Genomic DNA, 19,054 nt, shown 5'->3' on the forward strand with positions numbered 1-19,054 from the left:
GCACGCTTCCAACAGACCTGTTTATTTTCGTGACTAATGCGTTACCACAAAAATTCTCCCCGTATCACATTTCAACACATGTATGCAAATTTGCTAAGCTCGAAAATTACACAACATGATAAATTTACAAAAGCTAGAAATTTCACAGAAATATTTTCCAGCGAAACATTTATTGAAACAAGCAACATATTTGCTATAAGAGGCAAGAAACCCTTCCTATTTCAGTTGCGTGCGTGCAAGCGAAACAAACAATCACAAAGCATATGCAATTAAATAAATTTCTGACAGTTCACATTCAACCCTTTTCGAAAGAACCTTGACCGTAAATAATAAAGCACAAAAGAGACAACAAGCTTTCATTCAAGTAATTTTTCACTGTCACATTTCCAAATATTTTACACCTTTGCTGAGTAGCCTGCGTGGCAGGCGCTAGAAAGGTCCCCTTTCTAGCGCCTGCCACGCAGGCTATTTGCTGAGTTGAGTACAAAATACCGGTAAATGTAAATTGTCAGACAACTAAGATGCGACTTGAGTAAACACTGTGATGCATTCTTGTTGGCGTTCGATTCCTTCAATGTTAATTTGTTAAATCATAGTTAGTAACTATGGTTAAATCCATAAAAAAATTGCTATTTGATTTCCGTGTTTTATATAATACCAAGTTAGTAAAATATTAGAAACAAAGCTCACTTGATATCCAAAGGCGAAAAATTAAATTGTTGTCGAAGACCATTACTCGTCTCTTACAATCCAGATATTTATTTTTCAGCGCTGTCTTGCTCATACAATTGACGATCCATTCTTGAGCTCCATGAGGGTATATTTTGTTTAAAGATCCACTAAAACGCCATTCACGTCAATGACTTATTAGTGAAATTTCCAATTGTTATACTGGAAGACTGTGCAGAGTTGAGAACAGGTAAATACAAATCTGACAAATAGCGAGACAACTGAGATAACAGATCCACTATATGGATTCCTTATCTGTCTTTGTTGAACCCACACTGAGTTACCAGAGAACTGTTCATTTGGTTTGAGTGTTGTACAAAACACCACGCTTGGCAAAATGTTAGGAAGACTGCTCACTTTGATTACGGCTCGACGGCCGACAGATTGTTGTCGAAGTCCATTACTCGTCGCTTCTAACATTCGACCGCCTGTCCTGTCCAGTATCCAATTCGCTTGCCATTATTGAGCTTCATTAGGGTACATTTTGTTCAAAGATCCCCTAAAACGCCATTCGCGTTACATGACTTTCGACGCCATTGCCGGTTAAGTTAATCGTTCTACTGTGTCCACCAGAGAAATCTACGCATTTCCCACTACCCTCTCGATCCTAAGAAAATACGCGTAGAAGGCTCTATGCACAAAGACACCACTTAGCAGGGGAGTGACAGGCAGGACTTTTACCGACACGGAAAAAAATAAAAAAAAAAAAAAAGAAAACGAAAAATAACTAGACGCTACGAGAGCGTAAACTGGGTTGCCTTTGGTACGTGCTGGTCCTCGTCAAATTTTTGTACTCATTGCTAAACAGCCTAAGACTTGATATGAGGGAGGAACGAAAACGCTCTTTATTTTTAAGAAAGGTTTTTGTTTGCAAATAATTGTTGCATAAATTAAATGTGGTCAAGAAAGTAAAATTGACGTAAATAAAGAGTAGATAAGCTGAAGGAAATATTGTTTCCTTGTCAAATAACTTTTTTGGACCAGGGTGAATACAGAGCAAGAATTGTTGTCATCGTAATGAAAACTGCTTATTTATTTAAATTTGAAATGGCGTGTGGAAATTAGTTAATATTTTCAGAATAAGATGAATGCATAAAAGGAGAAACATCTGACAAAGGATCTTTTGTTGTGAGAAATTTTTGTGAAATAAACAACGTATTTGTTATGAGAGGCAAAGTAAACGTCCTATTTTATTCCGTGGGTGCGAACAAGCAATGGAGTTCTTGTTAAAGACTATATGGAAGTAAAGAAATTTCTGTGTGAAGTTTGGGATGAAAGGCTTTTTTTTGCTGCATAAAGTAAATAAGAAGGTAAAGAATGGACAGCAAGGTTTTTTCAAATATAATTTTTGATTAACAAGAATTATTGCATTATTTATTTCTTTTTATTATTTTTATTTTTTGTGTAGTTGAGTAGAAATAAAGAAGTAAATTTATAAATAACTAGATATTAACAGAAAGCAATTCAATGTGTTCGATTCTTTCTTTGAGTTTGTTAAATCTGTATTCAATAAGGAAAAGCTCTCAGAGAATATATCACTTGGTTTCAGTGTTGTATATAAGATTAGAGTTAGTAAAATATTAGAAATAGAGGTCACTTTGATATTGGACGGCGAAGAATGGTTTAGTTGTTGTGTGCATGATTCGAGCTTTGCATTGGGCAACCCTAGTGCGCATAGTTTGTTTTGTGATTGGTGGGTGCATTAGGTTGCGGATATTGCTAAATTGGGGAATTGTCATTGAAGCTATGTTTAATTCGTTTTAATGGTTATATTTTCGTGAAGGAGTACGGCGAGCCTCATTTTTTATTTTATATTTTTGGTGAGAGGATGTCTTCATGGAGTAATAATAGTATAAGCAAAAATATATAGTCAGTTTTTTGGCAATTTCATAAAATTGTAGGGAAGGAAGGATTATGGGTTGAACAATGTATACTCAAGTTAAATGTATTTTTAAGTGGTAAGGCATTAAAATAGATTTTTGAGGCACGTAGATGAATTATATTTATTAAATGGGGCTAAATTTGTTTAAGATTAGGGATACACGGCAATTGTCAAAGTGGCTTAAATAGCTGTTTTGGTTAGCGATGTACCATGGAAACGAGGATGGGGACGTTCCTTTTTATTTAATTTTTATGATTTCTTTGACGTGTTAGAATAGTGTGCGAAGTTTTATCGGAGATGTATAATAATTCATATTTTTAGTGAATTACTTTAAAATTATAGGTATTTATTTTTGACCTCTTGTGTTGTTTATTGAATTTATGTTCTAATATGGAGTTGCATAATGGGATATTTTCTTTGAAGATCCAATGAAAGATAATTTGCTTTAGACCGGCTTCGCCGCGATTGCTTTTGTTCACCGGATAAAATCTAGTTGAATTTAGGTATTTTTGCTACCTCGTGCAGGGGACTCTAGTCATAAAGGCAATATTTAGCAGTGGAGTGACAGGAAAGACTCTATTACGGAACTTTTGGGATTTCCGATAGAGGAAACGGAGAAATAGCACAGACTGATTTTAAGATTGGATTGACATATGGCAAATCTATATATCATGATTATGTTATCTTTAGATTGGTGATAGAGAATGAACTTGACGCTTAGGACTTAGTCTAATGAGCTATATGGTAAATTAACGAAAATTGTTGGAGTTAAATGAAAATATTATTTTTGTTATTGTTTTGACGGTTTAAATCTTCTCCAAAATTAGTTCTTTTCCTTTTATTGTCTATTTAGCTACTGATTTCACAAAACAGATAATTCTGGGTAAGAATTGAAGTGAGGGTGTCGATGATCCTGTTGTGATATAAAGTTTTGTGCTTTTCTAATGTTAATGTAGGGTAACAAATAAAATACTGTATCTGACAATATTAACTTGTTTACAGCAATGCAGTTGATAAAAGGGATTTTTCCGTAATGTGTTCTACGTTTTATATGTGATGAAAAGTGTCGACATAAATTCATTGGCTAGTTAAGACTCGAACTTTAGCCCACCAAAAAATATTCAGTTGTTTACAACAAGAGCTGATTGATTTTTAAATTTCTGTTATTTGCTTTATGCGGGAGTACTTACGTTTTCTACAGGCGCCGGAAGCTTATAGCGCGATTTTGCAATGCAATGCACTTTTGTTTTGTGTCGATTCATTAGCTACTTGCTGATATAGTGAAATGAGTAATGAATCGACGCAAAACAAAAGTGGACAACACATTTGAGGTAGGGAAAGTTTGTTTTGAGGGAAAGAGGTTTAGCTTTTTAACTTAACTTAATTTTTAACTGTTTTAACCATTAGACTTTTTTACTAGACAATAGTTATGTATTGTAAAGTCGGGTTATCAGCTTGTGGCAGCTTTGGTTTTTGTAAAAATAAATGTCTTACCTTTTATTAGCGACTTTGGTGACATGTTGACCGAATTCACGTGATAAAAAGGACGTTTTCGTAATCTTCCCCACACTTTTACACGTGATCAATAGTGTTGAGATAACTTGATTGGCTAAGTAATACTTGAACTTTGCTCTACTAAAAGTTTGTACGTGACAAATTTCACTTGTTTTGATCAAAAGCTAATTGGATTTCAAATTCTGAGCTCATTCATTGGTTTATTTTCTGCATTTTCTATTGGTCAACTGTCTTCTAAAGAAATGGGCGTTATGTGATTGGAGGATTTCGATCCTTTTGGTGGTATAAAACTGCATGCATTAACTCATTTATTGGTCATAGGACATTCCACAATGTAATTTGCAGTTTTTGCCATAGTTTGAATTTGTACTTTGTCTTTGTGTTTATGTTGTTCGACTATGTCTCGCGCTGCTAAATCGAAGAAAGTGAAGACCACAGAAATTTCTTCCGGAAGCAACATTTCGTTTACAGTAGAAGGTGTCCCTAAAAACAAGGAGTTCGCAACTGGAATTGAGCAAGACAAAAGTTTACTTCAACAGAGTTTGCTATCGGCCGATAACAACTTCAGTGTTTTTGCAGAAAACGAAGCTCTGTCTCAAAAGCATGAGAATGTTGTATCCAAATCTTCTATACGACCTCCAAGTCCAAAGAAACGACCAGTTTCGCCATTAATTGCGTATATTGAAAGTATGTCTCCATTGAAACGCAGTAAGTCAGGATCTGTGGAATATTTCAATCTTAAGCTTCAGTCAGCATCTGGAACGCAGCCAGCCGTTTGCTTTTCACGGGTGAAACGAAGTTTTTTCGATGATCGAGTTCGTACCAAAACTGCAGTGAAAATTGAACGGTACAACACTGCGAAAGATGGTCGAACTATTTTTATAAACGACATGACGAAGCTGTCTTCGCCTGTAACTTCCGAGTATAACTTCCAGTTCACTGAGAGCCATGACACTAACTATTTGACTTTGCAGTTAATGTTAGATAATGCAGTTGACATGGATATGGTTGATGTAATAGGTAAGCTGGTCTACAAAGACAATGAAATAGAAACTGTGGGGGCTTCAAAGTTGAAAAAAACCAATTGCTACATTGCAGATGAAACTGCTAGCATCAAACTGATACTGTGGGAGAGCAAGATCGAAGAAGTCAAGGTAGAAGAGGTATACATGTTCAAGCAAGTGAGATTGCGTAGGGATGGATGTACTGCTCAACTGAATACTACTGTAGATACAGTGATTGAAAGAAAAGTTGATCACAACTTGAAGGAGGAACTTGTAGTGGAAAACATCACACCTGAAAAAGACATTGCAGATGCAGAGTTCGAAATGAAAGTAGAGACTATTCACTCTATAGGAGAATTCTCTCGTTTCAAGCAGTGTGTACATTGTAATAAAAAGATCAGTCAGATTACTTCTTCGGCAACTGTGAAGTGCGACCATTGTGGTCACATCCTTAGAAGTGCTTCCTGTAAAGAGAATTTGATGATTAAGTTTTTGGTCGAGAATAACGACAAGTCGGATGAAGGATTTCTCCATTTTGTAGTATTTCAAGATATTCTTGAAGAAATGATCGGCGTGTCAGTTAAAAACACAACAGACGATACTATTTTAGAAAAGTTGTTACTGTTGAAAAATTTTACCATTTTGTATAACAACAAAAGGATTGTTAAACGTGTGGTGATGTAGAAGGAAATATTTGGAAACAATAAGTTTATGTTGATGTTTTCGATTTGTTGTAGTTCGTAATTATTATATTTAAGGAAAATTGTTACTGTTAAAATATTTAACTATTTTCTACAACAGCGAAATTGATAAGAATGAAATTGTTATGGTGTAGAACGGATATTGTTGATTTTGTATTTGTTGTTGTTCGTTAATAGAAATGGAATATCAGGATTTCAGAAAAGGTATTGATTTTATTATGTTAGACATTTACCTGTAATTGTTAAATTACTGTTAATTTTTGCACTGAGTGTAATTAAGCACGAAACCTGTTCTCTTGTATTGAATAAAAAATTGAGTTTGACATCAATGACCGGAAGTACGTTAGTGACAGCTGCATGGTTAGACCGTGGAGTGCCATAATGGATTATGTAAATGTTTATTTAGTAGTCGGAAATATATGAAAGAATGTGTGACAAACCTGCAAGGATTGTGTTTTGTAGGTTTGAGGTTGCAGATAATTATGAAACGTTTAATTGAGAGTTTTGTTTTAATAAGGATGTTCTTGAGTGATTTACTCCTCTTGTACATTGCTAATAATGGTTGGGAAGGAGTTTAGAGAAGTAATCCAGATAAAAATTCAAAGTGGCTGACGGAACTCATTCTGTGAGGAGAGAGTTGTTTTGTTCTTTTGGCGTCAACTCTTTAAAGCCACCGCATCTTGAACTTGATGGTCGTTAAAGAGGTTTTTCGAGTACGGGTATGCGAAAGTAATAAAATCGAGGGTTATAATCGAGCCCGTTGTAACATGAATCGAGCGCAAGGGTATTACGTATCTTAAAGCCCCATTTACACGAGCAATGTTTCGTTGACAAGTTTGCCTTGACAAGGAAAAATTGTTCGTATAGATGTGGACAAATCGTTTTCCTTGTCAAGGAAAATCTGGCGTGCTAGCTTTTCCTTGACAAGGAAAAATTGTCAAGTCAGAAATTTGGTCGTGTAGACGAACAAGGAAGATGTGAGAAGGATATTCCTTGTGAAGTGCACTTGTCAACGAAAACTTGTCATATTTTTCATTTACACTACGAAGGAAACGTTGTCAAGGAAAACTTGCTAGTGTGTACAGTCGGCAAGTTTTCCTTGACAAGTGGTCTTGTCAAGGAAAACTTGCTAGTGTAAATGAGGCTTAAGTTTGGGTTCGAAAGTATATCTTAGCGATATGCAGCGCATGGTCAATAAAGATTTTACTTGAGTCTTGTAGAGTCTTCCACGCTTTGCAAGTAAGGTGGACGAAAATCTTAAGGACGGTGCCTACTATTTTTATTGGCAAACGTTCTGCGCATTTGGAGATACTCGGATTTCGTATTGGCGGTGATTATTGATACAGGAGTATTTTTTCGTGGTTGGAGACTATGAGGAGTAAGCAAAATTTAGCAAGTGCTCTTGGTATTCAAAAAGAAAATCATGCATTGTTCAGAGATAATTAAGCTTCAATTTGGAAAAGAATGCCATACATTGCTTTGAATTTTAAAGCTTTTTACAAATATTGTTGATTAATTATCTTTGAAGAATGTGTGGTTATCCTCAATTTTGTTTTTGGATTTCAATAATACTTGTTAAAATCGTGTTTTCCCGTATATTAAGTAAACTGCCGTCCTCAATATAAGTGGAATAAAAACAATATTTAGTTTCCAAAAAAAAATTGTGTTATTTGAAAATTGGACCTGCACATCCTGGTTGTTATGTGGTGATAAATGATTTTTTTGGATTTTGATAAAGATAGTGGAGGTGCTTGTCGGAAATGTTGAAAATTTTGAACTCGTAAGAGGTATAAAGATCCTTTGTTGTGCAGTATGGGATGAAATTTTTTCACTCGTAAGAGGTACGGAATTATGGGTTTTTACTAGACTAAATTAAAAGTCAGGTAATTGTCAAATGTTTTGTCATAATTTTTTGGGTCAATACGTTAAATGATACTGCTATAGCTCCCACTGTGGACCTTTTAAGGTTGCATAGCGTAAGAGGTGTCAAAACCGCTTTTTACCTCTAAATGGTGCGACGAGCATTACCTTTATTTTATATTCTTTTTATACCCTTCACCCTTGGATATGGTTGGGTGATTTCTTGTCAAATAAGCTGCAAGTGAGTATGTTTAGTTCAAATGGATCCAGTTTGGCGGGCATTTTGGGATGTTTGACTGAGGAGAAGAGGAAGGGGGAATTTGGTGGTGCTTATTACAGTGCGACGCGTCTTACCGTGGCCACCTAACAAAGTTTTTTACAAATTGTCCGCCAATCAGGGTGTGTGAATTTGATTGACAGTCACGCCTCCTTGCAAAGTTCACACAGTTGTAAGTTGAACACCGTTGCATGGGTTGTTGTGTTGACGTATTTACACGTAGTTGTCAAATGTGAAAATTTGTTGGGTGGCCACGGTATGGCGCGTTGCACTGTAAATTCGGGTTGCATCTAATTAATTGCATTTGTGGGATCTGAAAGTGATAATTATGACGGATATAGTTTAGTAATATGAAGATTTCTTGTGATAATCTTTTGAAGTAATAATAAATTATAGTGTGTATGATGTTAACGTATGGCAGGGAAATGTATTTATTGAAAGGTGTATTTCAACAGACTCAACTATTAGAGGGTAATGTTAAGTGCTAGTTTGGTACCCGTATAGACCATGTAAGCGTTAGCCGTAGCCTTAGTAATGGCAATGGGCCAATACGTGGATAGAGAAAAACTCTGTCAGGGTTAGAGTCTTTGTGTCAGTCCATTTCTATTAGTAGGGCTAGCGCTTACATGGTTTATATTGGGAAGAACACTTCACATTACGTTCTAATGGTTGAGTATGTTTAAAATGTCTACATTTGGTGGTTTTCTATTTGTGGCTAGTGTTGTTTTATTTTTTTGATGAGGGGGGGGGGGGGGGGGGGGGAGGCGACTTTACGTGACCCTCTTTTCGGGGCGAGGTTTAGTAGCGTGTGACCTGACCTGGCGGAGCCAAGTCTGTGATCAAGCTGCACGTGCTAATAAGTTGCTAGGATACATAAAGGGGAATACTAGGTACATTTGAAGTAGTTCTACATGGCGCACTTTGTATCTTGGCCTAGTGGGTGCGCATTTTGGTTACGCAACTTAAGTAATAGAACTAATTTCCAAACTTGAAAAAAATCAAATATGTGCAACCAAATTTATTCTCCAATTCTTTTTATTACAGAAATATATTATAACGAAAGGTTAATATCTGTAAAACTTCTTTCCGTATGTTATTGGCATGAACTCCTAGACATGGTATTCTTTTACGAGGTTACTCATATTCTGATACACCTTTGTCTATGCGTTGTTCTGATCGTCCGTGAAAGCACTAGAACGACTCGAACATCCGCTCGTAGCTTTCTTATGTTTGTCTCCAAGAGGTGTAGAACTACAACATATCAGAAATTTCTTTCTTTTATTGGAACAACCAGACTAGAAGCTATTCACTGGTAAATAAACTTAGCTAGTGCTAGTCTTACTAGTTTCAAATATTTTCTTTATGATTACTACTCTTGTGCTGTCATAATGAAGTACAATCGTGGACAATCCTCGAACTTTTAATATATAGACAGGAAATGGAAGTGTAATGAAGTAAGATAAGGTAAAATTACGTAAAAGTAATATTATGGGACCATATGATCTGAGAAATGAATTATTGCTTCGATGATATCCAATTGTTTTATTTCAGCTAAAAGAGTTGAATGTTAAATTACACACTTTAAACTGTAAAATTGATTTTTACGGATAATGTTGTGACGACAAAGCTCGTAACACTGGCGTCACTCCTTTTTTGAACAGTTTGAGTTATGAGAATGATTGATATTGAGACTCCTCCTTGTCTCTTGGTGTTACTGAAATTATGGATGAAAGGGGTTGACAAAAGAAAAGTAAAAGACAAAAGAAATTGATTTTATTTATTGGAGTAAAATATTAGGAGAAAACAACTATGAACCTTGTCTTCTAGATTTTGCCGCACTGGAGAATGCGTGCTACGCAAGTTAATTAATGCTCACCTTTCCGGTGTTTCTTCTCGATTTTTAGTGCAACAAGATCTGGTAGGCGAGGTTGGTAGTTGTTTACAGCTAAAATTTTGTTTCAATAAATAAGGTGAATTTCTTTTGTGTTTTGTGGACTCCTTTCATCCATGGCTTAAGTAACAAGTTCGCTTCCACGGCAATATGGGACAGGGAGAAGTCTTTATGTCAATCATCTTCGTAACTTGAACGGTTTAAAACAGGAGTGACGCCAATGGAATGAACTTTGTAGTCACAAGAATATCTTTAAAAAGCAAGTTTGTAGTTTGAAATGTGTAATGTAACATTCAACGTTTTTAGCTAAAATAAAACAAGTGGATATGATTGAGCTTTATTGTTCTCATTTTGGTTCCGGTTCTGGTTTGGGCTACGGTTCCGGATTGAGGATTTTCTGGTTTTCCATAGGTCCGTTTGAAATGGCGCTGTAATATTACTTTTAGGTAATATAATGTTGTTGTGTTAATGTTTGTCTTTTCAAAGTGTTGTAGCTGGCTTGAGGCATTTTTGTGAGGGAAAGAAAAAAAAAGAAAAGAAAACGGAGGAAGTCCAGATTTTATAACTATAAACGCAACGAAAATACGGATGGTAATGAAAAAAACGTGATTTCCTAAGTATTATAGGAAAGGTGCTATGTGTTGAATTTAATGTATAACAACAAAGTTGACATTATTTTTATAGCAGTTTGATGTAGAAACTAGTAATAGCTTTTTTATTATTATTTTGTAGCTATTACGTTATTTTTGCCTAAGTGTGATTACAGGCTTAATAATATACACCAAAAAATTAGTCTATTCTGATTCGGTAAGAAGAATGTAGTTTTGAGGTAATGTAGTGTAGAAAAGAGATAATACAGTGCAAAAATAGTTAATAAACCAAGCATTCTGTTTGCTAAATGGGTAAACAAAGTTAGAGACAGCGAATTAAATGGAACCGTTGATGGCGCAATGTTTCTGTGATTGGGGATATTTAATGATTTCAAATTTTTTGGTATATATTATTAATAAATATAATGATATGATTTTTCTCGTGCAATTTGGAATAAATAAGCATTTGTAATTTTTTTCAAAGAGTACAAATTGTATTCGTGTCGCTGATTCGTGCAATTTTTTTGGTCTTTAAAAAATTTACTTGTGCTTATATTTATTCTAAATTACAGTCAAAATAATGTCATTACCTATACTAATATTTATGTTTAACAAGATATATAGAGTAATATGACCTAATATGCTTGATGCCACGAACGGAAAGGTCCTGGGAGTGAGGTTCATTTTAAGAAATGACATTCACAACCTTTTCTTTTTAGCAGTCGCAAACATCTGTCACATTTTTTACAATCTGTTGGTGAAGAGAGAGAGAAAGAGAGAGAGAGAGAGAATTTGGGGCTGAATTAGGAATGGCAGGAGTAATTTAATTGAAGTAACAAATAGAAAGTGGTATTGAAGAATCAATGTTCTGCGGGGGGGAGGGGTCCTCAATTTCTCGAACGTGCCGATAAGTCTCCGGGTTCGAAAAGGCATTTAGAAAATGGCCTTGCGTTTGTTTCTATAAGCGAGTTTTTAAAGATGTTTTCAGTTGAAGATGATGAAAAGTAAAATGATACTGAAGTTGGTTGACTTAAAATCTCTTCGTTTTTAAGATACAGGGGGAATTGTCGTCGTTAAAAAAGGCTTGAAAATATTTTGGGACTTTCGGGTATTTATCCTCTTGGGAGAGTGGGAGAATTTAGGCAGTGGAATTTTTGTCTCTTTTGTGTTTTGGTAAGGAAACAAGAGAAAATAACTGTTCCGGCTATCATTTGAGAAATGCTATAAGTACATGGGAGTGAGGTGAGAGTGACGTATGAGTGATGTGTGGGGGTAGTGGTGGTCATTTATTTTTATCTTTCAAACTGACATTTTCGTTTTCATTCAATTTAGATAACATACAATGTATTTCAGACTTCAAATTTACTGAAAGAAACAAACATTTTAAACCAGCTGAGAAAATTCACAATAAGCGAGGCAAAGAGTTGAAGCTTGCGGCTTCAGCCTGCAGTTTCCGGTATGCACTAGACTAACGAGAGAGGCTTTTGGAAAGTGGAATGTTGTAGAGTATTGACATAGTAGTATGCAGCAAAACAATTGAAAGTTAATTGTCTTGAACGGGGTTTTTAGAGCTAAATAATGTAGATCAGCGTCGTTTAGCTTAGAAACGCTATTTCTTGTTGAACTCAATGTACTTATCAATGTTAAGGCCTAGGGTGGGGGGAGCGGGGTATCTACGGGAAATTGACAGTGAAGAAAATTGGTGTTTCAAGAATGAGAATTTAATGAAAATTGTTACTGCAGGGCAGGAATGTGATGTTCCGAAGGTTCCCAGGGGTGAGAGAGTGGGAGAATTTGACAGTCTGTAGATGACCAGGGGTGGGAAATTTGACGCTAGCTTCCACGAAAATGCCACCCCTCCCCTCCCCCAGTCTGGGGCTTAACATTGATAGGTGCATAACCTTCAAATCTGGTTGTTTTCGTTGTTTTTACAGCAGTAAGCTTGTTATGTTAAGATGGGATATTATGTCGTGTAATTGTTTCGAAATGTCCAATGTCAGTTTGAGAGATGGCCATGGGCGTTGACAATCATCGGGGGTAAAGACTTGTTTCTGTATCTCAAAATGCTCTTGGTTGGTGGAGCTTGGAAAAAGAAAACTGAAACAAGGGTACAGTAGTTGAAACAAGCGAAATCTTTATAAAAATGCTAAGCTTAAGCTTAAACAATATGCTTTAGATACTGTTTAGGCCTAAGGTTAGTATTTTTGTATGGGTTTTGTGGTTCCAGGCTTCTCACGTGCAAGGGGACTTTGAGCTTTACTGTTGACAGGGGGTATCGTCGTGCCCAGAGCGTGACAAGAATGTGTGGTTTCGGCTTAATTTATCGAGGAGTTTTATGAGTTGTTTTGAGGATTGGAGTTTGGCGAGAATAAAAATGTGTGTAAAGGGAAATGGAGATGATTTTACAATATGAAGGTGACCAGTTGGATTCATTCTACTTCTTGCTCTATTTTTTTAAAAGTCAGTCGAAGTCAGCCATATTTGTGTTCGGCCAGGTCAGCTTGTAATCGCGTACTTTGGTTTTGTACGTGATTTAGTGAGTATAATAACTTTTTTGAAACATTATTTAGGCTGGTTTAAATATAAAGGGAGACGATTGAAATGTTGAAGTTTTAAGTAGATTAAGAAAAAAGGCGTTTCTTTTGGAATCTTCGATATGTATATTAGCGAAACGTGTTTTGGAAATATTTTGGTAGGAGGAATGTCATGGATTTGGGATTAGTTGAGTTAATGTGAAGTATAGTGACGGAAAGAGATATTGGGTATATTTGTATGGGAGAAATAAGATGGGTGTGATCTTTTGTCATAGTGTATTAAATACTATTTTTAGTGTTAAATGTATGTACTTATAGTGTTGTTGTGGATTATGTAATATACATTTGTAGTTTGTCTTATCATAGGCAGCCCAAGTTTGTGTCATTAGAGAGCGTGTAATAATTGATTACTAGTGGGAATATTACCTTTGAGTGCAAGCAGTGTTGCGTTACAGGAGGCCGTTGAGAATTTAAACGTGTTGTAAGACTTTATAAATACCGTCGATTATGAAGTCTAAAAAACTCTCCATTTAACGTTCATTCAGTAAAAGGGATGAAAGTGACTCACCTCTGGTGTATTCTTGTGTCTTTTGGAGCTTATTTTACCGTTTCGGGAATTCTTTGTTTTTAGTGTTCTTAAAGATGAAGTCAAGGGTGCACACTAAGATTTCAACCGTTGTCAGCTCAGAGGGGGTTTGTGACTCGAAAATCCATCCCAACCGCGATTTTTTCATGCAAAGCTAAAGCCACATCATTTGCGAACCTCGATGAATGTTTTGTTGTGAAAAATCCCCACACACTTGGCTGGAAATGAGCATTTTCTGGTTCCGATTCTGCGATAGTTGATGAAGTGAACGGTTGGTGATCATGTAACATGACACGGAGCTTGGGTCCAAGGTCAAATCAAGTCCACCCGACGAGATACATGTACAGTCATTTTATGTACAACACTTATATTACCTCATCCTTACAGTGGCTTCTTGAAGAGCTCCATGGTTACGAGTGACGCTGTGGGGATGGGGTAAGTGTTGTAAATGAAATGACTGTGCCTTGTTGCATGGAGTTGATTTAACCTCAGACCTGAGCTCTGTGTCATTTTACATGATCACCAGGGGTTAATTTGATCAGCTATCGTGGAATCGGAAGGAGAAAATGCTCATTTTCCAGCTAAGTGTGTAGGGATTTTTGACGATGAAACATTCACCGAGGTTCGCAAATGATGTTGCTTTAGCTTTGCGTGAAAAAATCGCGGCTGGGATGGATTTTTGAGTTACAAACCACCTCTGAGCTGACAACGGTTGAAATCTTAGTGTGCAGCCTTGACTTTGTGTTAGAACATTGAAAATACTGAATTCCCGAAACGGTAAAATAATGTCCAAAAGGCACAAGGATACACCAGAGGTGAGTCATTTTCATCCCATTTATTGAGTAAATGTTAAATGGAGCGTTTTTTAGGCTTCATAATCGATGGTATTTTATTTCCCATACAGAGTCTTACAATGTGTTTATTAAAAATAAATTCTCAACAGGCACCTGTAATGCAGTACTGCGTGCACTCAAAAGTAATATTCCCACTAGTAATGAATTATTACATGCTCTCTAGTGACGCGAACTTAGGCTGCCTATAGTCTTATTTAGAATTATAGAAAGGCATTTATAAATGAAATAAATGTATATATATATATATATAGACCGTAGAATGATGATATATGTATATATGTATATATATATATATATATATATATATATATATATATATATATATATTATAAGTACATGATCATGTATTTAACAAGTGTGTTTATTGGTGATGAAATAAGTTGATGTAGCAATATTTACCAATGATAGTGCTTGTCTGTTGTCTTTTGGCTGGAAAAGATAATTGAATATTACAAAATGTAAGTAATAAGTTGTTCTGGCAATGAAGGAGTTACCATTAATCAGAGCCCTGTTTATATGCAAAGTATTCTGGGATCGCTAGGGGGCAAACATTGCAAAGGGATGTAAGAAAATTGATGGCAGAAACTTATTTAGATGTTGAGAAAACTATTTTGGTGAGAGATCAGCAATTTTTTTGAGGCTATATAACAACTGCTTGTAGTGTATATTAATTTGGAATGCATCTGAATTCTGGGTTAAATAACAGGCATCTGTTTTTTTATTTCAATAGCATTGAAAAAATTATGTTAATTTGAATTGCTTGCGTTTAATTTATATTTTACATTGTAGGTCTAAAAACAGGGAATGGTTGACATTACTTATTATTGGGGTGAAGAAAACTTTCAAATGAGAGGATCTTCAAGTTCACTGTGAAGAACAAGTATTTTGTGAATTTCCAGTACAGGCTGTAGGAATATCAGTACTTAGAGGTCTGGGTTGTTGGAAACAAACAAGCAGCAAGGGTAATTTATTTGTGATTTGCTGAACTTGATTGTATTTGGTCAGTATGCATTTGATCTGTTACAACGACATAAAAATATTCACAATTTTGTGGTTTGCATAGTGAAAGCCCTCTCTGAGATTCATAGGAAAAGGTGATAAAAATAATATTCTGTTTTTCTTGGTACTGTATTTGTTCATGAAAAACTATTTCTTCAATATCAAAGTATTCATTTAGTGATGGATACATGTATACCTGTCAAATTTTTTTCATGACTAAGTGTTCTAAATTTTATAAAAGGGAAAAATATATACAATTCGCCTAAAGGAAATTATATGACACAACAAAAACTGACAGAAACAATGAAAAATCAGTTGGTGCTAAGTAAAACATTAAGTTCCAAGGTTTTGAGATTCATTCTACTATATATTGTGGTTTATTTGTGTTATTTGATGTCATTCTGGTATATTCTGGTACTATTTTTGTTCAACTTGTTTTATTGTGGTATATATTAGGTAAAAGTTAAGAATCCAATCCCACCAATGCGGTAGTCAACATGTCAGCCAACGCATCGGTTGACACACCATCAACATAGTACTGATACGTCGGCCAACACACTACCGACATGTTGGTGAAAACACTACCAACACGTTAATCTTTATAATTTTGTTAGTTCTTTCAGATGGAAGCAAGAACAATTTCATAAGGAACGACGAAAACGTGATAGGTAAATAGCCGCCATTTTTAAAATGAAACACTAGTACCATTGTAGGTCTTTTTGATGTTTTGGCATGGGTAGGTTACCAAAGCAAGGAGTCAATTTGTAAGTCGACCGACATTCTTATTTTTTGTTCATTATAAAGAATTGGGAAGTTTTAATTCTTTATTGATCATTGACTTTTTAAAGGAGCCATTTGTAATTTCAATTTTAATTTACTGCAGTCAATTTTACTGCAGTGGACAATGGTATTGTTGTGCGCACCACTGTCGGGGTCAAGAAAGTTCTTGAAATGATTTACTGATACATGGATATATCCTAATTGGTTGAGTGGTATGTATGAAGTGAATTGATCTGAGTAGATGACAGTTCTAGGTTAGAGTTGGTTGTGTAGTGATGAGACGATGAACAAGGGTTTCTCTAGTTCAGTTGGGAACGTGGAAGAGCAGCACCTTCTGTGATCCTCGCTCCACTACGTTAAATACCCACGGACCTTCTGATACTCTTCTTCTCTTATACTTTCTTTGGCACCAAATTTGGATTTGTCTGTTTCCATGGTTTTCCCAAAGCCTTCAAGCTTAATTCCGGCATTCAGGACTTTATTGGAACAGATTGTTTGTAGCTCACCCAGCGCATGGACCACAGTAGGCTTTGAAAGGCTGGTGAGTTGCATGATTTTGCTTCCCGAAATTTGCATAGCCCAGAGGAACATGAAGGGAGGAACTTAACGTGATATTAGATCCCTTGAAGAAGGATCCCGACCTTATTGAAAGCCATATTCAACATTGCTTATTTGTACAGCGCCACATTTATCCGTTGTTTACCCATGTTGTCTCTGTTAGTTCCATATTAGAAAGACCTCAGGAACACTGCTGACAGCTTGCTAAAAGCTTTTGACTCACGCAGAAATTAAAAACATTCTGAAAATTTCCCGGTATAACTAAAAGATTACTAGGATCAAGAGTAGATTTCATTAGGATTGAACTCTCTTTAAACAAACCAATTACCGTTGCTGAAAAACAGCGAATCATAATGCTTCTTATTAAACCAATCGAAGTTAGGATCGAATTAAACCAATCAGAATGCTTCTTATTGAACAATAAAATGAAAGGAACATGTTATTTAATGTGACAGCTCAATGTAGTTGATACGATTAGCATCTAACAACATGAAAAGGAAATGGTCACCTACAAAGAGCAGTTGAAAACCAAGGATGATTGCATTAAGACCATAGAGCAGCAGCTGCGAACCTTGCAGAACTGAGAATCACCAGCTAGAACAAACCATGAAACTGCTGTGAAGGTAGATTGCAATGACTTTACTGAAATTCATAGATGATACATAGCAGTGCTCTCTACAATGAATGAGGAGAAGTGTAGCCTGAACAATATGTACAAACTTGCAGGCGCAGCACGGTTAAAGATTTCCTGGGTGTAGTGGAGTTGCGAATTGTAAACAAAGTGACATACTAGAACATCCTAGAGAGGCTTAGAGACTTGAAACTTTGAGTTAAAAGGATCGTGCAGGAGTGCTGAAGGCAGCTGGGCAATTTGTTGCCATTTGTGAAATGACTTCGCATCGCAAAAAAGCTGTTGCCGATGGCGTTAGCCGATGCCTTCTATTCCTAAAGGGCTTTGTCAACTAAAAAAAAGCGGCTCCTTGAGGAGCCACGAAGTTTGCAAAAGTCAGTATGTTCAATTCAATTGCATTATGTTGTTTCCTTGTGCTCAAATATGTTTTTGCCACATAATGATACTTCAAAGTCCCGTTTTGTTGCTGCATAATCATTTCAAAGTCCTGCATGTCCAAATTTTTTCTGCACCATCTTAGAAGCCCTGTAATAATATATATAAATACTGATAAAGATGAAGTCTCGGGCAATGTGTTTGCCAGAGTGAAAACTGGGTTTTAATAACATTTGTCGTAATGGGAACTGGGTTCTAATATCATGAAATACATGTACAAAATGGCAGTCAAAAGTAAATTTCTTATTTTTACATCGAAGTGAAAGTTTTCTGTCGTCTGTTCAGTTTGAAAAAGGTACGTTTAGGTTTTTAATAGTTCAATAAGGCCCAAATGAGTCATCGAGACGCCACTGACGCACCATCAACGCACCACTGACATATCTTATGCGTTAAAAGATTAAACAGCCGCCAACGCGTTGGCCGACAGTCGACTGATGTGTTGGCTGATGCGTTGGTAAGATTGGATTCTTAACTTTTACCATATATTGTGCTTCATTTTGGTACAAATATATATTCTGGTAGCATTCTTGTTCTCCTTCTCCTTCTTATTCTGGTGTTATTCTGCTTTATCTTGGCATATTGCAGTTTATTCTGGTATGTTCTGTTCCATTCTTATTTTTTGTAGTACCCATTCTTATGTTTAACAAATAGATTCCATGTTGCCGTGTGTCTGTTCAGTAATAGATGACAGATGACGTCAAAATGTGGTAAGAACAAAAAAGTGGCACAGGAGGCGATAGCCGAGTGTGTCACTGATGTTCTTTAACCACATTTTGACGTCTTCTGTGATCTATTACTGAACAGACCCATGGCAACATGGAATCTATTTGTTTTATATAATAAAGAATTAAACTTTATTCGCATAAAAGCTGATGGTGACGTCAATCATGTGTGTGTCCTCTAATAGATCATAGGCAAGAACCAATCAAAATCCGTGAATAACTTGGGTTATTATATAATTAATAATATCTCTAGTGTGTTGAAATTTTATTGTGTTTTACTTTGTTTTTATATTCTAGAAAAGGTTATTGTTTTGTGAAAGATTGTTGTATTTTGCAAAAGATTGTATTTCTTAACTATATTGTAGAATTGTGTTCAGTTTTACTTCTATATTTGTGCCATTGTAACATTTTTTGATCCTGTGGATGCATAAGGGGTCAATGAATTTGTTGTTACAATGATAATTATTATTGCATAATGAAAAAGTACATTGTATGAAATTAAAAAG

General features: G+C 35.8%; 2 long non-coding RNA genes across 2 annotated transcripts in view; one reads left to right on the forward strand and one right to left on the reverse strand.

Annotated features, from left to right (window-relative positions):
• Window positions 1–9,591: 9,591 nt before the first annotated feature.
• The window catches only part of LOC138024524 (uncharacterized), a 10,008-nt gene continuing 545 nt past the window's right edge, over window positions 9,592–19,054 (reverse strand). The window contains exons 2-3 of the long non-coding RNA XR_011127033.1: window positions 14,823–14,852; window positions 9,592–11,200 (exon numbers count right to left, since the gene is read on the reverse strand). This is a non-coding gene — a long non-coding RNA (uncharacterized lncRNA). The remainder of the gene's footprint in view (window positions 11,201–14,822; window positions 14,853–19,054) is intronic.
• The window catches only part of LOC138024523 (uncharacterized), a 13,610-nt gene continuing 7,280 nt past the window's right edge, over window positions 12,725–19,054 (forward strand). The window contains exons 1-3 of the long non-coding RNA XR_011127032.1: window positions 12,725–12,864; window positions 15,213–15,385; window positions 16,037–16,090. This is a non-coding gene — a long non-coding RNA (uncharacterized lncRNA). The remainder of the gene's footprint in view (window positions 12,865–15,212; window positions 15,386–16,036; window positions 16,091–19,054) is intronic.

The sequence above is a fragment of the Montipora capricornis genome, chromosome 11, assembly GCF_036669925.1.
Source record: "Montipora capricornis isolate CH-2021 chromosome 11, ASM3666992v2, whole genome shotgun sequence".
NCBI lineage: Eukaryota > Metazoa > Cnidaria > Anthozoa > Scleractinia > Acroporidae > Montipora > Montipora capricornis.